This window comes from Pseudophryne corroboree, chromosome 8, assembly GCF_028390025.1.
Source record: "Pseudophryne corroboree isolate aPseCor3 chromosome 8, aPseCor3.hap2, whole genome shotgun sequence".
Lineage (NCBI taxonomy): Eukaryota > Metazoa > Chordata > Amphibia > Anura > Myobatrachidae > Pseudophryne > Pseudophryne corroboree.
The window spans coordinates 399,324,046-399,341,708 of record NC_086451.1 but is presented as its reverse complement, the minus strand read 5'-3'; the positions used below and the strand labels follow the sequence as shown (position 1 = coordinate 399,341,708).

Sequence of the window (17,663 nt, the reverse complement as noted above, 5' to 3'; positions counted from 1 at the left end):
TAACCCACTCAAATCTAACTCTCTCTGCACATGTTATATCTGCCCCCCCTGCAGTGCACATGGTTTTGCCCAACTGCTAAAAAATTTCCTGCTGCGATCAACTTGGAATTACCCCCATTGTGCTTCCACCCAGGGAGACTCATCAAAGCCTGGAAGGTTTTGCTGAGCCCAGCAATGAGTACCATACTACTAACAACATCTATAGATGGTGTAAGTGGTACAGTTACAAACAGCTGTAAGCTAAGCTAAATATGGAATGGAGGACATAACTCATTTGGAAAGTACTAAAAAGGTTATTCTGGTTCTGAAATGGAGCCCAAAGCCTAAAAGTACATTTAGTTTATACAATTATTCATCTTTCCTCAGCCAAAGTCCATGACGAAATTGACCAGGTGATTGGCCAGGGCCGCCCTCCCGGTGTAGAGGATCGGGACAAAATGCCGTATACAGATGCAGTGATCCATGAGATACAGAGATTTGCAGATATTGCGCCTCTGGGTGTACCCCATGCAGTATCTGAAACCACCATCTTCAGAGGCTACACGATCCCCAAGGTCAGAGGAAATGTTTATTATTACTATAATAGTTGTTTGCATAATTGATCACACCTGATTGTTTTTTGGTGTAATAATTGTGTTATTGAAAAAAATGATCAAAAGACAGACGTTGTGCTATCCTTCGGTGGAGTCAAATATTGTATTACTTAAAATCAGGAAACAGGATGATATTTGAAATTTATCTGAAAAATAAAATGATCCCAAGGAGTTAAATGCCCAAACTGTTTTCCGCATTTGAGCTCGCCAACATGGACCTAAAAAAAGAGTGGGAAACAATACTTACACAATGTTTGAAAGCTCTATTAAAAGTATTGATAAAACATGATGAATTTATACTTAAACAATATACACATTTGGAGAGAAACTTAAAAACTCTGAATCTTTAGAGAAATTCCAACAAGCATGTGACAAACACTAAAAGGAAGTATAGGAATATGAACAAATTATAATTAAAAAAGTAGAAAATTCTGTAGAGATAAAAATGATTTTGTACCACCCAATGTATATTTTATTTATTTACTGTATATATGAACAGTTTCTTATATAGCGCAGCATATTCCGTTGTGCTTTACAATTGGAACAACAGTAACAGAACAAAACTGGCTAATAACAGACAGACGTAGAGGTAGGAAGGCCCTGCTTGCAAGCTTACAATCTATAGGGAAATAGGCATTGATAAACAAGTATAGGTGTTATCTATTGCATAATGGTTCTGCAATGTTGGCCAAGGGCAGGGTCGGATTGGCCCATGGCGTTACCAGGAAGGATCCCGGGAGGCCGACTGAATTGCGGGGCCGATTGCCGCATGTGGCTCCAGCCCCTGTAGCTCATCACTCAGAGCTATATCTGGCAGCCGCAGCTTGGAGGAGTTGTGACACTGGATAGTCTGTCATCGCAGCTCCTCCAGTCACCAGTAACAGAGTTCCCGGCAGCCCCACAGCGGTGCACACAGGTTAAGTGAACTCTTTCCTGTCCTGCTCTCTCCGATTACACTCCTGATCCCTTCCCACACCCGCGGCATTCCCCCCCCCTCTCCCCCACCCGCGGCACCCCTCTCCCAGAGGCGGATTTACCGCTAGGCAACCTAGGTGCATGCCTAGAAGCATGTGGTACCAAGGGGCTCTGACTGAGGGTCCCTGGACTATAGTCTGCAGGGGATGATCGGGGGTCCAGAGCTGCAAGCCGCCTCCTGTGCTCCGCCTGCGCTCCCCCTTAATCCAATGTAAACACTGCCACCCCGGCAGTCCCTTGAAGGCACGCACGTGGCATGTGGTCATCACGCAGCACGCTCCAGCCTGCACCCTCCAGCCTGGGAGGGTAGGTGCATTAAATTTATATATATAAATATACATTATACTTAAAAAAAATAGTTCTCCTGTTAAATGTGTAATGTCCCTGTGTTCCCCTCAGTGACCCTGACCTCACCCACCTTGTAACTCCCTCTCAACATTCCTGACCTCACCCCCCTCTGACTCCCCCTCAATGTCTCTCCCTGACCTCACCCACCCTGTGACTCCCTCTCAGCACCCCTGACCTCACCCCCCTCTGACTCCCCCTCAGTGTCCCTCCCTGACCTCACCCACCCTGTGACTCCCCCCTCAGTGTCCCTGTCCTTTCCCTCCCTACCAAAGCCACACTAAATGTTCTTTTCCAAATTATTTAGCATGGATCCATCTTTTTTAATCTACTTATGGTCTAATAACATGTAACAGGCATTATGGTGTGTGGTATAATGTGTAAGGATCATTACAGTGTGCCATAATGTGTAAAGGGCATTACAGTGTGTTCCATAATGTGTAAGGTGCATTACAGGATGTGGCATAGTATGTAAGGGGCATTACTATAAGTAGGAAAAATTACAAATAATGTAAGGGGCATGAATCAGGAACGAAAATATAGTGCCATGGATTATTTGATGGAGGGGGCCCCAAACCGGTATCTTGCCTAGGGCCTCATGAAGTCTAAATCCAGCTCCAGCTGTAATGTGCGTAACGGACAACGCTGGGCGGTGTAATGTGCGTAACGGACAAAGCTGGGAGGTGTAAAGTGTGGATCGGACAACGCTGGGCGGTGTAATGTGCGTAACGGACAACGTTGGGCGGTGTAATGTGCGTAACGGACAACGCTGGGCGATGTAATGTGCAAACCGTACAACGCTGGGCGGTGTAATGTGCGTAACGGACAACGCTGGGCAGTGTAATGTGTGGATCGGACAACGCTGGGCGGTGTAATGCGCGTAACGGACAAAGCTGGGCGGTGTAATGTGCGTAACGGACAATGTTGGGTAGTGTAATGTGCGCAACGGACAACGCTGGACGGTGTAATGTGCGCAACGGACAATGCTGGGCATTGTAATGTGAGTAATGGATGCCGACGTGCCCTGTAATGTGACGCACTGTGTGCTGTAATGTGAATAATGTGACACAGCTGTGTTCTGTAATGTGAACAACGGACGTCGCTGTGCGCTGTAATGTGACGCCACTGTGCGCTGTAATGTAACGGACAGCGTTGGGTGGTATAATGTGAGTAACAGATGCTGGGCATTGTTATGTGAGTAACGGATGCTGGGCATTGTTATGTAAGTAATGAACACCGCTGGGAATTGTTATGTGAGTAACAGACACCGCTGGGCATTGTTATGTGAGTAACAGACACCGCTGGGCATTGTTATGTGAGTAACGGACGCCGCTGGGCATTGTTATGTGAGTAACGGACGTGAAAGTGAAGAAATATAAAATATGCAGGTCAGGGCCGGCTCCAGGCCTACTAGCACCCTGAGCGAGAAAATTTAAAAGTGCCCCCCCCCCACCCATGCGCGCGCCGAATGTGCGCGCGCTCCTGGAAAAGTGGGCATGGCCTCCTGGAAAAGTGGGCGTGGTCTCGCCCCCCAGCAGTGCCAGCTACACATGACATGCCCTCCAGCAGTTCCAGCTACACGTGACATGACTCCCAGCAGTGCCAGCTACACATGATAGTGTTCACTTTTTAGGGTAGGTTGCTGATCACAGGGAGGGCACATTTTTAAGTTAGGTGGGCAAAATGATGTACATATTGTAATGCTTGTTGTTCCCATTTCCACACGCTAAAGCATGGACTGTGCGCGCCGAAGGCGCGCAGCAAAAATGTAGGGGAGTTACTTCGTGGGGAAGGTGCGTAGCCACATTATAGTGGCAATTCACATTACACCACACAGTAGTGCAGCTAATACACATTGCACCAGGTAGAACCTCCTATAAGAGCACGTTAGACACATTGTGCCAGGTAGAGCACTGAGACACACTGCCCAGCCACAGACGCCTAGCGGGAACACTACATGATATGCCCCCTAGCAGTGCCAGCTACACATGACATGCCCCCCAGCAGTGCCAGCTACAGGTGACATGCCCCCCCCAGCAGTGCCAGCTACATAAATGGCCACACAGTTCCAGATGGATAAATGCCCCCACAGCGCAGATATGCCCCCACAGTGCCAGATACATTAATGCCCTCACAGTGCAAGATATGCCCCCACAGTGCAAGAAATGCCCCCACAGTGCCAGATACATAAATGCCCCCACGGTGCCAGATACATAAATGCCCCCACGGTGCCAAATACATAAATGCCCCCACGGTGCCAGATACATAAATGCCCCCACGGTGCCTAAAACATAAATGCCCCCACGGTGCCTGATACATAAATGCCCCCACGGTGCCTGATACATAAATGCCCCCACGGTGCCTGATACATAAATGCCCCCACGGTGCCTGATACATAAATGCCCCCACGGTGCCTGATACATAAATGCCCCCACAGTGCCTGATACATAAATGCCCCCACAGTGCCAGATATGCCCCCAGAGCCAGATAAATGCCCCCACAGTGCCAGATAAATGCCCCCACAGTGCAAGATAAATGCCCCCACAGTGCCAGATAAATGCCCCCACAGAGCCAGATAAATGCCCCCACAGAGCCAGATAAATGCCCCCACAGAGCCAGATAAATGCCCCCACAGAGCCAGATAAATTCCCCCACAGTGCCAGATAAATGCCCCCACAGTGCCAGATAAATGCCCCCACAGTGCCAGATAAATGCCCCCACAGTGCCAGATATGCCCCCACAGTGCCAGATAAATGCCCCCACAGAGCCAGATAAATGCCCCCACAGAGCCAGATAAATGCCCCCACAAAGCCAGATAAATGCCCCCACAGTGCCAGATATGCCCCCACAGTGCCAGATATGCCCCCCACAGAGCCAGAAATGCCCCCACAGTGCCAGATAAATGCCCCCACAGTGCCAGAAATGCCCCCACAGTGCCAGATAAATGCCCCCACAGTGCCAGAAATGCCCCCACAGTGCCAGATAAATGCCCCCACAGTGCCAGAAATGCCCCCACAGTGCCAGAAATGCCCCCCCACAGAGCCAAAAATGCCCCCTGTGTGCCAGAAATGCCCCCACAGTGCGGATCCCCCCCCAAAATACCTGCGGCGATGGGGAGGAGTACTGGTGTCCGCCTGTCCGAGTGCGGGAGTGCTGGCTGGCGGGCGGCCGGGCGAGTGAGCCTGGGTCTGGGTCCGGGTCCGGGCGGGCGTGCGGGCGGGCGGCCACTTGCGTGCGCTATGCACGTTGCGCGGCGCCGGCGTCTGACTTTAGACACCGGCGCCGCGCAGTGCGCATAGCGTACACACGGCGGGACGGGCCAATGCTATGCTGCACACACAGGGCCGGCTCCAGCATCGAATATGGCGGCGCCAGCGCGGCGCCCATTGAGGGTGGCGCCCTGCGCGGCCGCTCTATTCGAACATGCCTAGAGCCGGCCCTGATGCAGGTTATGTGTGGACTGTACAGAGGATATGTAATTAGATAGGGAGGCACTGAAGGTTTTGTGGGAGGGCCAGAATTTGATAAGCTTGTCTGAAGAGGTGAGTTTTCAGGAAAAGCTTGAAGGTTTGGAGACTAGAGGAGAGTCTTATTGTGCTTGGGAGGGCATTCTACAGAGTTGGGTCAACCTGGATAAAGTGCTGTAATTTTGAGTGGAAGTGAGTAATGCGTGTGTATGAGATATGCAGATCTTGTGCAAAGCGAAGAGGTTGGGTAGGGAGATATTTTGGATGAGCAAAGCGATGTATGTTAGTGCAGTTTGGTTAATAGCCTTGTGTGTAAGTAAAAGTATTTTATATTGAATACGGTAGAACACCTGTAACCAATAGAGGGACTGACAGAGTGGATCAGCAGACACTGAACAGACGGTAAGAAAGATCAGCCTCTCACCTGCATTCAAAATGGATTGTAGTGGTGAAAGCCTAATTTTGTGAAGACTAGTAAGGAGACTATTGCATTAATCAATGCAGTAGATAATGAGAGCATGCATTAGAGTTTTTGTATTGTTTTGTGTAAGATATGGTATGGTATTTTGGATATGTTTTTTAGCTGTACAGTATGTGGTGTATGGGTATGGGTGGGACTGGAATTTAATAAGCCTGACTGAAGAGGTTAGTTTTCAGGGAATGCTTGATAGAGATATCAGGTTAGTAACTATTATTGGCTGGTGGAATACAATGATTTTGTTTTGGAAATATTAAGTTGAGGTGGCGAGATGTCATCCAAGATTAAATGGCAGAAAGGCATTCAATGACACGGCACAATGCAGATGGTGACACTTCTGGGGAGGATAGGTAGATTTGAGTATCATCCACATACAGATGATACTGAAATCAGAAAGAGCTGATTAGTTTGCCAAGATCTGTGGTATAAATTGAGAAAAGCAGAGGACCTAAGATGAGCCTTGCGGTACTCCAACTGATAGAGGTAGCAAAGAGGAGGTGTGAATAAATGAAACTGTACCATGCAATGGAACAAAACTATAAATTCTCCAGTGATTCATAAAGAATCATTTACCTTAAAGATAGAATTCTAGCTAAGGCTCAAACTAATATTCTATGGGAAGGAGTCTCTTTTGCTCCAGCCCAACAACTAGACAGATTTGAGTGTTAAAAGAACTTCACCCTTTTGCAAGAAAAACTTTGCTGAAGAATTTTTTTTCATAATCAGAAAGCACTAAAATATCATGAAATTACACTTAGTCAGCAAGATTCTATTAATACTTTGAGAATAGTAAAACAATTGGCACTCAATAAGGATCTCCCCATTATTCATTCATTCATGCCTCCCAACCACATGATAAATCCAAATTAAAATAATATTTTTCCTGTATACAAGATCTGACCCCACAGCCAAGGTATATTTGGATCTTATATCTAAAGATTTAGATCTACTCTTTAGGGGATTATACAATTAGCCATGACAACGCGATTTTGCAATAAATTATCATATTTACAATAATTTGGTATCCAATTGTCTGTGAAAATTTATTGCCAATAAGTCTCCATAGGGTTTATCACAAATTTCTCTTCACCATCTCTAAGCAGGTGATAAGTAGTGCAAAATCCCTACTTTAAGTAAAAGTGTTGGGATTTGGTTCAGAACCCCTAAGACCCCCCTGCCCCCAATTACTATTTTGGCACTTTGAAGTTTTACATTATTATAAATTGGCAAATAATGACATGTCATTTTTGGGGTCAACAAATGCAAAGTGATGGAAATTGGGGTACAAGGTATTGGACAGGTATTTTGGAATGCTTTATGAATGGGACAAGTGTTTTTAGACTTGCAGTTGGGAGTAATTGGTCCATTTCCACTTTTTTTAGAGTCCCCTAAAAAGATCCAAATATATACTCATACCCATTTTTATGTACAATGAATTTAATGAGAGCACTTATTTTGCTGAATATTAATAGCTTTCTATGATTTTTTCACATTTTAAAAATTGCATATAATAGCCATTTGACCCAATTTAATTACACCACATAGTTTTATTATGGCCACTAATAGACTTCTAGAATGTTTTCCTATATTAGTTTGTCTTTTTTAGGGGTACAGGCTGATTTCACCATTTTGTCTGGCCTGCTTTTGCCAGCTAGAATTGTCGCGCAAATCCGTTTTCACAATTTTGGAATAGGATAGGTGCAAAAAAATGGGAGCACGCAGGCAGCGGTAAGCTGATTTTTGGGAAGATAGGTGCAATAAATTTTGCTGTGAGTGCGGATCGCGTTATTGGATACCCCCATAGTCTTACCAAACAGACCAAACAACATAGTCATAATATAACGAAGGTAGAGAGAAAAGCTCTCCAGTAAATATCTGAGTGGCAAGATACTATAGTGAAATCTTAAGGTAAGGGGGCAATGTGGTTTTAGGGTCAAGATCAGAGCCGGCCTTAGCTATAGGCAGGCTAAGCATTTGCATAGGGCATCCAAGGATGTCTAGGGGCATCCAAGCATGTCCCTGCAGTATCTCATGCTGGGAGGGAGAGTCTGCAAACTATCTGTTACTTTCCAAATGTATTTAATCAGTACTTGTATTCACTGTTGTTTACATTTGTCAAATAGAATGCAGACAGTCCCTTAAACTCCCTCCGACATGCTTGAATGCCCCTGACTTGCAGAAGCCCGGTAACTGCAATTCCTGGACCTGTGACATTTTCACTGACTATATAAGGTTATTACCTGGATAGCTCCTTATGATATCACATGTGTATTTTGGAAGACTTCTCTACATAAATCTGACATCACCTATACTGCTTGTGCACATGGAGGAGGGGGACCCTGCCATCCTGTGTGTGTCCCTTATTCCTCTGCAAACCCAAGGTGCTTGCAGGGACATAACATGGGCAGTGTTCTCCCCAAACTTTATTTCTCCGTCAGTCCATGCCATAAAAGTCCCTTACCATGCAGTACTGTAACAAGGTTAGTAAGTTGCGCTGCACTATTTCTATATGAAACATCAATGCAGCGTGACTTTTGGATGCGTTGACTGGAGGGCAGAGCATATTGCTCCTGCTGTATAAAATAAAGGGCATGCAGTTGCCGGGAGTAACAGACACCAGCAAACACACTGAACAGTGAAGAGAATGGACAGTTGCTATACGTTTGATACTGGTCTTTTTGTATCACCAGAAAGTATGGCAGCATCTGGACATTGCTATCTGTGTCCAACCAGCAAGCAAAAATAAAGGGTGAGTCTTGCAAAGGACTGCATATCCTGTGAGGTAACAAGCACACACCCACCCATCCTGCCACTCCCATCTCACAAAACACACTCATGGATCCAGGGAGCTGCATGGGCACACACACTTACTGCAACCACACCAGCAAGCAAAAGTAAGTTTTATAAATTAAAAAAAGCTACTAGCATTACTAATGTGGGGCATATGTGTAAGGTGCAGGGCCGGCGCTACCACTAGGCAGCTTTAGGCAGCTGCCTATGGGCGCCGGCACTTTAAGGGCGGTGCTGAGTTAAAAAAAAAAAATGTAAGGCCACCGTGTCCCGGCTCACCAGTGTCTTTCCTCTTGCTCCTTCACTGCTGCGCCTGCGTCGCTTCCTCCCCCTCCCTTATCATACCCGCCCCGATGTCCGGGGGCGGCACATTCACCCAGGGAGGAAAGGCACATCCGACACCGCCCGCCCCCGCTATTGCCGCCCGTTACTATAGCGCCGCACCGCGCTGGCGCACTATGCTGCCTCCGTCATGTGTGTGCTGGTGCTGGGAGCCGGGAGCGTGACCGCAGTGACAGCGTCACGCTCCCGGAGCTGTACACAGGCAAGCGGGCTCGGCTCCTCTTCACTTCACGGGGATAGGCAGAGTTGCGCAGCGGCTGATCCAGGAGTCTAGGACAGTATAAGTCTGAAGAGTCTGTCCTGGACTCCTGGATCAGCCGCTGCGCAACTCTGCCTATCCCCGTTAATCTCCCGCATTGCCTCCTCCTGCCTTCTGCGTCTCCTCCCGCTTATTCTATATCCCCCCCCATGGCCGCATAATGTTTTGCTGGGCTGCGGGGTCCAGAAGCATTTGAGCACTGCAAATACCGGATCGCCCAGCATGTGACACCACAGAGCTGCCTCCCCACCTGAAGGTACAGTCTGGATGTGTAACTGCTGTCCAGAGCACCTCTCCTCTGCTGAAATCTCTCCCCATTGCCTCTCTCCCTTGCGCTCTCTCCCCCCATATGCCTCTTTCTCCTCATGCCAAGCCCCCCTCCTCTCTCCCTCTTAATGCCCCATCTCTCTTCAGGCCTAGAATGTGAATTTCAGTTCACACTGTGTCCTACAAGGTGAATTTCGGCTCATTCCGTGTGCTATAATGTGAATGTCGGCTCATTCAGTGTGCTATAATGTGAATGTCGGCTCATTCAGTGTGCTACAATTTGAATGTCGGCTCATTCAGTGTGCTATAATGTGAATGTCGGCTCATTCAGTGTGCTACAATGTGAATGTCGGCTCATTCAGTGTGCTATAATGTGAATTTCGGCTCATTCAGTGTGCTACAATGTGAATTTCGGCTCATTCAGTGTTCTATAATGTGAATGTCGGCTCATTCAGTGTGCTACAATGTGAATGTCGGCTCATTCAGTGTGCTATAATGTGAATGTCGGCTCATTCAGTGTGCTACAATGTGAATGTCGGCTCATTCAGTGTGCTATAATGTGAATTTTGGCTCATTCAGTGTGCTACAAGGTGAATTTCGGCTCATTCAGTGTTCTATAATGTGAATGTCGGCTCATTCAGTGTGCTACAATGTGAATGTCGGCTCATTCAGTGTGCTATAATGTGAATGTCGGCTCATTCAGTGTGCTACAATGTGAATGTCGGCTCATTCAGTGTGCTATAATGTGAATTTCGGCTCATTCAGTGTGCTACAAGGTGAATTTCGGCTCATTCAGTGTTCTATAATGTGAATGTCGGCTCATTCAGTGTGCTACAATGTGAATGTCGGCTCATTCAGTGTGCTATAATGTGAATTTCGGCTCATTCAGTGTGCTATAATGTGAATGTCGGCTCATTCAGTGTGCTATAATGTGAATGTCGGCTCATTCAGTGTGCTATAATGTGAATGTCGGCTCATTCAGTGTGCTATAATGTGAATGTCGGCTCATTCAGTGTGCTATAATGTGAATGTCGGCTCATTCAGTGTGCTACAATGTGAATGTCGGCTCATTCAGTGTGCTACAATGTGAATTTCGGCTCATTCAGTGTGCTACAAGGTGAATTTCGGCTCATTCAGTGTTCTATAATGTGAATGTCGGCTCATTCAGTGTGCTACAATGTGAATTTCGGCTCATTCAGTGTTCTATAATGTGAATGTCGGCTCATTCAGTGTGCTACAATGTGAATGTCGGCTCATTCAGTGTGCTACAAGGTGAATTTTGGCTCAGTCTGTGTGCTACAATGTGAATTTCGGCTCATTCAGTGTGCTACAATGTGAATTTCGGCTCATTCAGTGTGCTATAATGTGAATGTCGGCTCATTCAGTGTGCTATAATGTGAATGTCGGCTCATTCAGTGTGCTACAATGTGAATGTCGGCTCATTCAGTGTGCTTCAAGGTGAATTTCGGCTCATTCATTGTGCTACAATGTGAATGTCGGCTCATTCAGTGTGCTACAAGGTGAATTTTGGCTCATTCAGTGTGCTACAAGGTGAATTTCGGTTCATTCAGTGTGCTACAATGTGAATGTCGGCTCATTCAGTGTGCTACAATGTGAATGTCGGCTCATTCAGTGTGCTACAAGGTGAATTTCGGCTCATTCAGTGTGCTACAATGTGAATTTTGGCTCATTCAGTGTGCTACAAGGTGAATTTCGGTTCATTCAGTGTGCTATAATGTGAATGTCGGCTCATTCAGTGTGCTACAATGTGAATGTCGGCTCATTCAGTGTGCTACAAGGTGAATTTCGGCTCATTCAGTGTGCTACAATGTGAATGTTGGCTCATTCAGTGTGCTACAAGGTGAATTTTGGCTCATTCAGTGTGCTACAAGGTGAATTTCGGTTCATTCAGTGTGCTACAATGTGAATGTCGGCTCATTCAGTGTGCTACAATGTGAATTTCGGCTCATTCATTGTGCTATAATGTGAATGTCGGCTCATTCAGTGTGCTACAAGGTGAATTTCGGCTCATTCAGTGTGCTACAATGTGAATTTTGGCTCATTCAGTGTGCTACAAGGTGAATGTCGGCTCATTCAGTGTGCTACAAGGTGAATGTCGGCTCATTCAGTGTGCTACAAGGTGAATGTCTGCTCATTCAGTGTGTTACAAGGTGAAAGGGGCACCAGTACTAGAGAGTATAAGGGGTATTACTACACCGAGGGACGTGCCCCCTGTTTAGTGGCCACGGCCCCTCTTCCGGTGCGCGCGCGCATGATTTTAACCTTCGCTTTTTTGGGGGGGGGGGGGGGGCATTAATGATATTGCCCTGGGCTCCAAAATCCCTAGTTACGCCTCTGATATATATATATATATATATAATTTAATTTTTTTTTGGGGGGGGAGGTTGCTGATGATTTGCCTAGGGTGCTGGGAAACCTTGCACCGGCCCTGGTAAGGTGCATTACTGTGTGGCATTATACAGGGTTGAACTGGCCCACAGGGGCAAACACCCAGTGGGCCCCACTGCCTGAGTGTTGCTGGGTCAGATGCAGAACTAGCAGTGGTGCTAGGGGGCACCAGTTAAAATTTTGCCTAGGGCATCAAATTGGCTAGGGCCAGCACTGGCCAAGATCAGTGTATGTTGAAGAACTAAATAAACAACGTAATGATAAAACTATTTAGAAACAATTGGTCTTTAATCATACCCATAATTTCCTTATCATATACAACAATTTGATATCAAGAGCTTTAACCAGTGGGATTATTTGTAAAACAGATTATGATTTTTTTTTTAAACCAATAAACCAACTCCTGTACTTGTTCCCCAAAATCCACAAAAATGAAAAGAAATAAATCTCACCTGTCAGACCTCTGGTGCAGGAAGTTTATCAGAAAAGGTGAGTATTTTTTCAGATCAGAACCTTTGCAACCATGTGTTACATACAATGGACAATCTTATGAAACTTCAAAATTTGACTGTCAATCCAGGAGTTTGGCTTTCTTCATGTGATATCAAAAGATATATGCTAGCATTGATCACAACAAAGGTATTTCAGAAGCCAAATATTTTTTTTTAGATATGGAAGCTAATCATTCATTTAATTAATTCCTTATCTCATTATTAAAATTTATTCTAACAAAAATTTAATTTTACCATCAATGTGTGATTCTACCTTCATGTTACAGGTAAGGCAATGGAAATTGCATGTGCCCACACCCTTGCCGACCACTACTTGCGGTAGTGGGAAAAATAACTGGTCTTTTATGAATCTCATGAGATGTACACAATGCATATTTTATTATATCTCCAGTGCATAGATGACATATTAATTTATATATATAAGTGTGAAAGCCCTCACTCACTCACTCACTCACTCACTCACTCACTCATCACTAATTCTCTTACTTCCCGATATGTTAGGAAGCTGAAATTTAACATAGGTATTCTTAAGGTGGGAAATACGGTAGGAAATCTACATAATGAGAATTTTAATAAACCTCCTCTAAGGGGATGAAAGGGGGTTGACATAATGACGTAATAACTGATGCATGGCTTGCGTTGCATGAATGATAACTCCCAAATGGATAATCGGATCAAAATTTGGATAGCACCTCCAGTGTGTAGAATTTAATAAACTACAAAAATGGTCCTAACACTTTTTACCATATCTCTGACTCACTCACTCAATGACTGTCTGACTCATCACTAATTCATTTACTTCCCGATATGTTAGGAAGCTGAAATCTAACATAGGCATTCTTCAGGTGGGAAATGTAAAAACTACATAATCAGAATTTTAATAAACCTCCCCTAATGGATGAAAAGGGGGTTGACATAATGACATCATTAATGATGTGTGGCTTGTGTTGTGTGAACGATATTGCCATAATCGACAATTAGATAAAAATTTGGATTGCTACAGGAAAAAGAATAGCAGCGCTGAATGAATTGTTATAAGCAATTAGTGATACGAAGGATTGAGTGATAAATTAATTATACAATTTAATAAAATTGTTTAAAATAATGACGGCCTTTAAGTAAAAATTGGATACACATCCATATGACAGTTAAAAAACAATTCATGTGGGTCAAATGAAATTGACTGCCTGGCACATTATCATCCGTTCCTGATGTAAAAACCTGGAAATTTAGCAGATGGAGACAGACTGACGGCGCAGTCACACCAATGCACTTTACCCAAAACCGCTAGAGGTGTAGTCCCTTTAAGATCGTCACTGATGTTTTGGCTTCCAATCAGCCGGATTCAGGGTCCTCATTTGTTACGGTGTCCTCTTTATGAAGATGGGGTAGATGGTGCTCCTTAATCAGGAGATAGTTGTCTCGGTTGAACTGCAGATGGTAAAGTCCAGTGTCTGGTCCGGATATAGTGCGGCAGTCAAAATTGGCGTAATAGTTGACCCAAGTAGCCTCCTCCTAACGCGTTTCACTGCAAGGCACTGCAGCTTGCAGTGAAACGCGTTAGGAGGAGGCTACTTGGGTCAACTATTACGCCAATTTTGACTGCCGCACTATATCCGGACCAGACACTGGACTTTACCATCTGCAGTTCAACCGAGACAACTATCTCCTGATTAAGGAGCACCATCTACCCCATCTTCATAAAGAGGACACCGTAACAAATGAGGACCCTGAATCCGGCTGATTGGAAGCCAAAACATCAGTGACGATCTTAAAGGGACTACACCTCTAGCGGTTTTGGGTAAAGTGCATTGGTGTGACTGCGCCGTCAGTCTGTCTCCATCTGCTAAATTTCCAGGTTTTTACATCAGGAACGGATGATAATGTGCCAGGCAGTCAATTTCATTTGACCCACATGAATTGTTTTTTAACTGTCATATGGATGTGTATCCAATTTTTACTTAAAGGCCGTCATTATTTTAAACAATTTTATTAAATTGTATAATTAATTTATCACTCAATCCTTCGTATCATTAATTGCTTATAACAATTCATTCACAGCGCTGCTATTCTTTTTCCTGTAATTTTCTTATGTGTAGTTGGGGTGTAACTATCCCCAAATATTATAGCAGCAGCATTAGAAACACAGCACCGATAAGCGCCCGATCTTCCATTCGTTTGGTTAAAAATTTGGATTGCACCTACAGTGTGTAGAATTTAAAAAACTACAAAAATGGTCCTGCCACTTTTTACCGTATCTGCTACGGGAGCTCCTTGGGTAACGACAAGAACCATGGATTAATATTTACTTACATTAAGACATCTCAAATTTACATCTCTATAGATTTACAACATTTTTAACACTCATTTATATTTACAGCCAGAACAGCTAGTACTGAATTAAAACAATTCAAAAATAAATTTTATGGATTTAACAATAAGGACTGAAGATTATGGTCAAATATCAGATGACATATAGATGTAACCAGGCTCATCATTGCCGCATTGCATACGCAATTCATGGGCGCGACTAGGTAATGTAATGCGTATGCATCGCGGGTGTAAATATATGCATGCACATGCCAGCGTGTGCATGCATCATGGCAAACAAGACGCATCCGCAACTAGGCGCAGCCACAATGAGCGTGGTTACATCTATATATAGAAAAACAACTGCCACTAGCAGTATCTTTCACTTAAATAGCTAACACTTACCTGTTACTCTTGGAGGAATTGTAAAAGGTGAACTCTTAAGGGCCCTACACACTGGGCGATTTTAGCTATGTTATCGACCAACAATATTTTGTTTCGATTTTTTCACCAACATTTTTTACCTGCTCACTGGACAATATCGATGGGCAATATGGACGATATGCTAGTACATACAGCAGTATCGTCCAAATTTACTTGCATGTATAAACATCGTTCATCATTGATGCAAACACACTGACCGATATGAATGGTTTATCGTTCAGTTTTTAACAATATCATCCATATCTATCATCGTTATCGGCAAGTGTGTAGGCCCCTTTATGCACAAAAAGCAATTGCTCCAATTTAGATATCAATCACAAAAGAGCACTATCTGCATATATATATATATATATATATATATATATATTAGAGATGAGCGGGTTCGGTTTCTCTGAATCCGAACCCGCACGAACTTCATGTTTTTTTTACGGGTCCGAGCAGACTCGGATCCTCCCGCCTTGCTCGGTTAACCCGAGCGCGCCCGAACGTCATCATGACGCTGTCGGATTCTCGCGAGACTCGGATTCTATATAAGGAGCCGCGCGTCGCCGCCATTTTCACACGTGCATTGAGATTGATAGGGAGAGGACGTGGCTGGCGTCCTCTCCATTTAGATTAGGGTTGAGAGAGAGAGAGAGAGATTGACCTGAGGCTGTGATACTGTAGAAGAGAGTGCAGAGTTTAGTGACTGATGACCACAGTGACCACCAGACAGTGCAGTTGTTTGTTTTATTTAATATATCCGTTCTCTGCCTGAAAAAAACGATACACACAGTGACTCAGTCACATACCATATCTGTGTGCACTGCTCAGCCCAGTGTGCTGCATCAATGTATATATATATCTGACTGTGCTCAGCTCACACAGCTTATAATTGTGGGGGAGACTGGGGAGCACTGCAGTGCCAGTTATAGGTTATAGCAGGAGCCAGGAGTACATAATATTATATTAAAATTAAACAGTGCACACTTTTGCTGCAGGAGTGCCACTGCCAGTGTGACTAGTGACCAGTGACCTGACCACCAGTATATATAATATTAGTAGTATACTATCTCTTTATCAACCAGTCTATATTAGCAGCAGACACAGTACAGTGCGGTAGTTCACGGCTGTGGCTACCTCTGTGTCGGCACTCGGCAGCCCATCCATAATTGTATATACCACCTAACCGTGGTTTTTTTTTCTTTCTTTATAGTCATACTAGTTACGAGTATACTATCTCTTTATCAACCAGTCTATATTAGCAGCAGACACAGTACAGTGCGGTAGTTCACGGCTGTGGCTACCTCTGTGTCGGCACTCGGCAGCCCGTCCATAATTGTATATACCACCTAACCGTGGTTTTTTTTTCTTTCTTTATACATACATACTAGTTACGAGTATACTATCTCTTTATCAACCAGTCTATATTAGCAGCAGACACAGTACAGTGCGGTAGTTCACGGCTGTGGCTACCTCTGTGTCGGCACTCGGCAGCCCGTCCATAATTGTATATACCACCTAACCGTGGTTTTTTTTTCTTTCTTTATACATACATACTAGTTACGAGTATACTATCTCTTTATCAACCAGTCTATATATTAGCAGCAGACACAGTACAGTGCGGTAGTTCACGGCTGTGGCTACCTCTGTGTCGGCACTCGGCAGCCCGTCCATAATTGTATATACCACCTAACCGTGGTTTTTTTTTCTTTCTTTATACATACATACTAGTTACGAGTATACTATCTCTTTATCAACCAGTCTATATATTAGCAGCAGACACAGTACAGTGCGGTAGTTCACGGCTGTGGCTACCTCTGTGTCGGCACTCGGCAGCCCGTCCATAATTGTATATACCACCTAACCGTGGTTTTTTTTCTTTCTTTATACATACATACTAGTTACGAGTATACTATCTCTTTATCAACCAGTCTATATATTAGCAGCAGACACAGTACAGTGCGGTAGTTCACGGCTGTGGCTACCTCTGTGTCGGCACTCGGCAGCCCGTCCATAATTGTATATACCACCTAACCGTGGTTTTTTTTTCTTTCTTTATACATACATACTAGTTACGAGTATACTATCTCTTTATCAACCAGTCTATATATTAGCAGCAGACACAGTACAGTGCGGTAGTTCACGGCTGTTGCTACCTCTGTGTCGGCACTCGGCAGCCCGTCCATAATTGTATATACCACCTAACCGTGTTTTTTTTTTCTTTCTTTATACATACATACTAGTTACGAGTATACTATCTCTTTATCAACCAGTCTATATATTAGCAGCAGACACAGTACAGTGCGGTAGTTCACGGCTGTGGCTACCTCTGTGTCGGCACTCGGCAGCCCGTCCATAATTGTATATACCACCTAACCGTGGTTTTTTTTTCTTTCTTTATACATACATACTAGTTACGAGTATACTATCTCTTTATCAACCAGTCTATATATTAGCAGCAGACACAGTACAGTGCGGTAGTTCACGGCT

At 44.5% G+C, this 17,663-nt stretch overlaps 1 pseudogene; it reads left to right on the top strand.

Moving 5' to 3' along the window:
- The window catches only part of LOC134947856 (cytochrome P450 2A5-like), a 60,569-nt pseudogene that overhangs the window by 20,575 nt on the left and 22,331 nt on the right, over window positions 1-17,663 (top strand).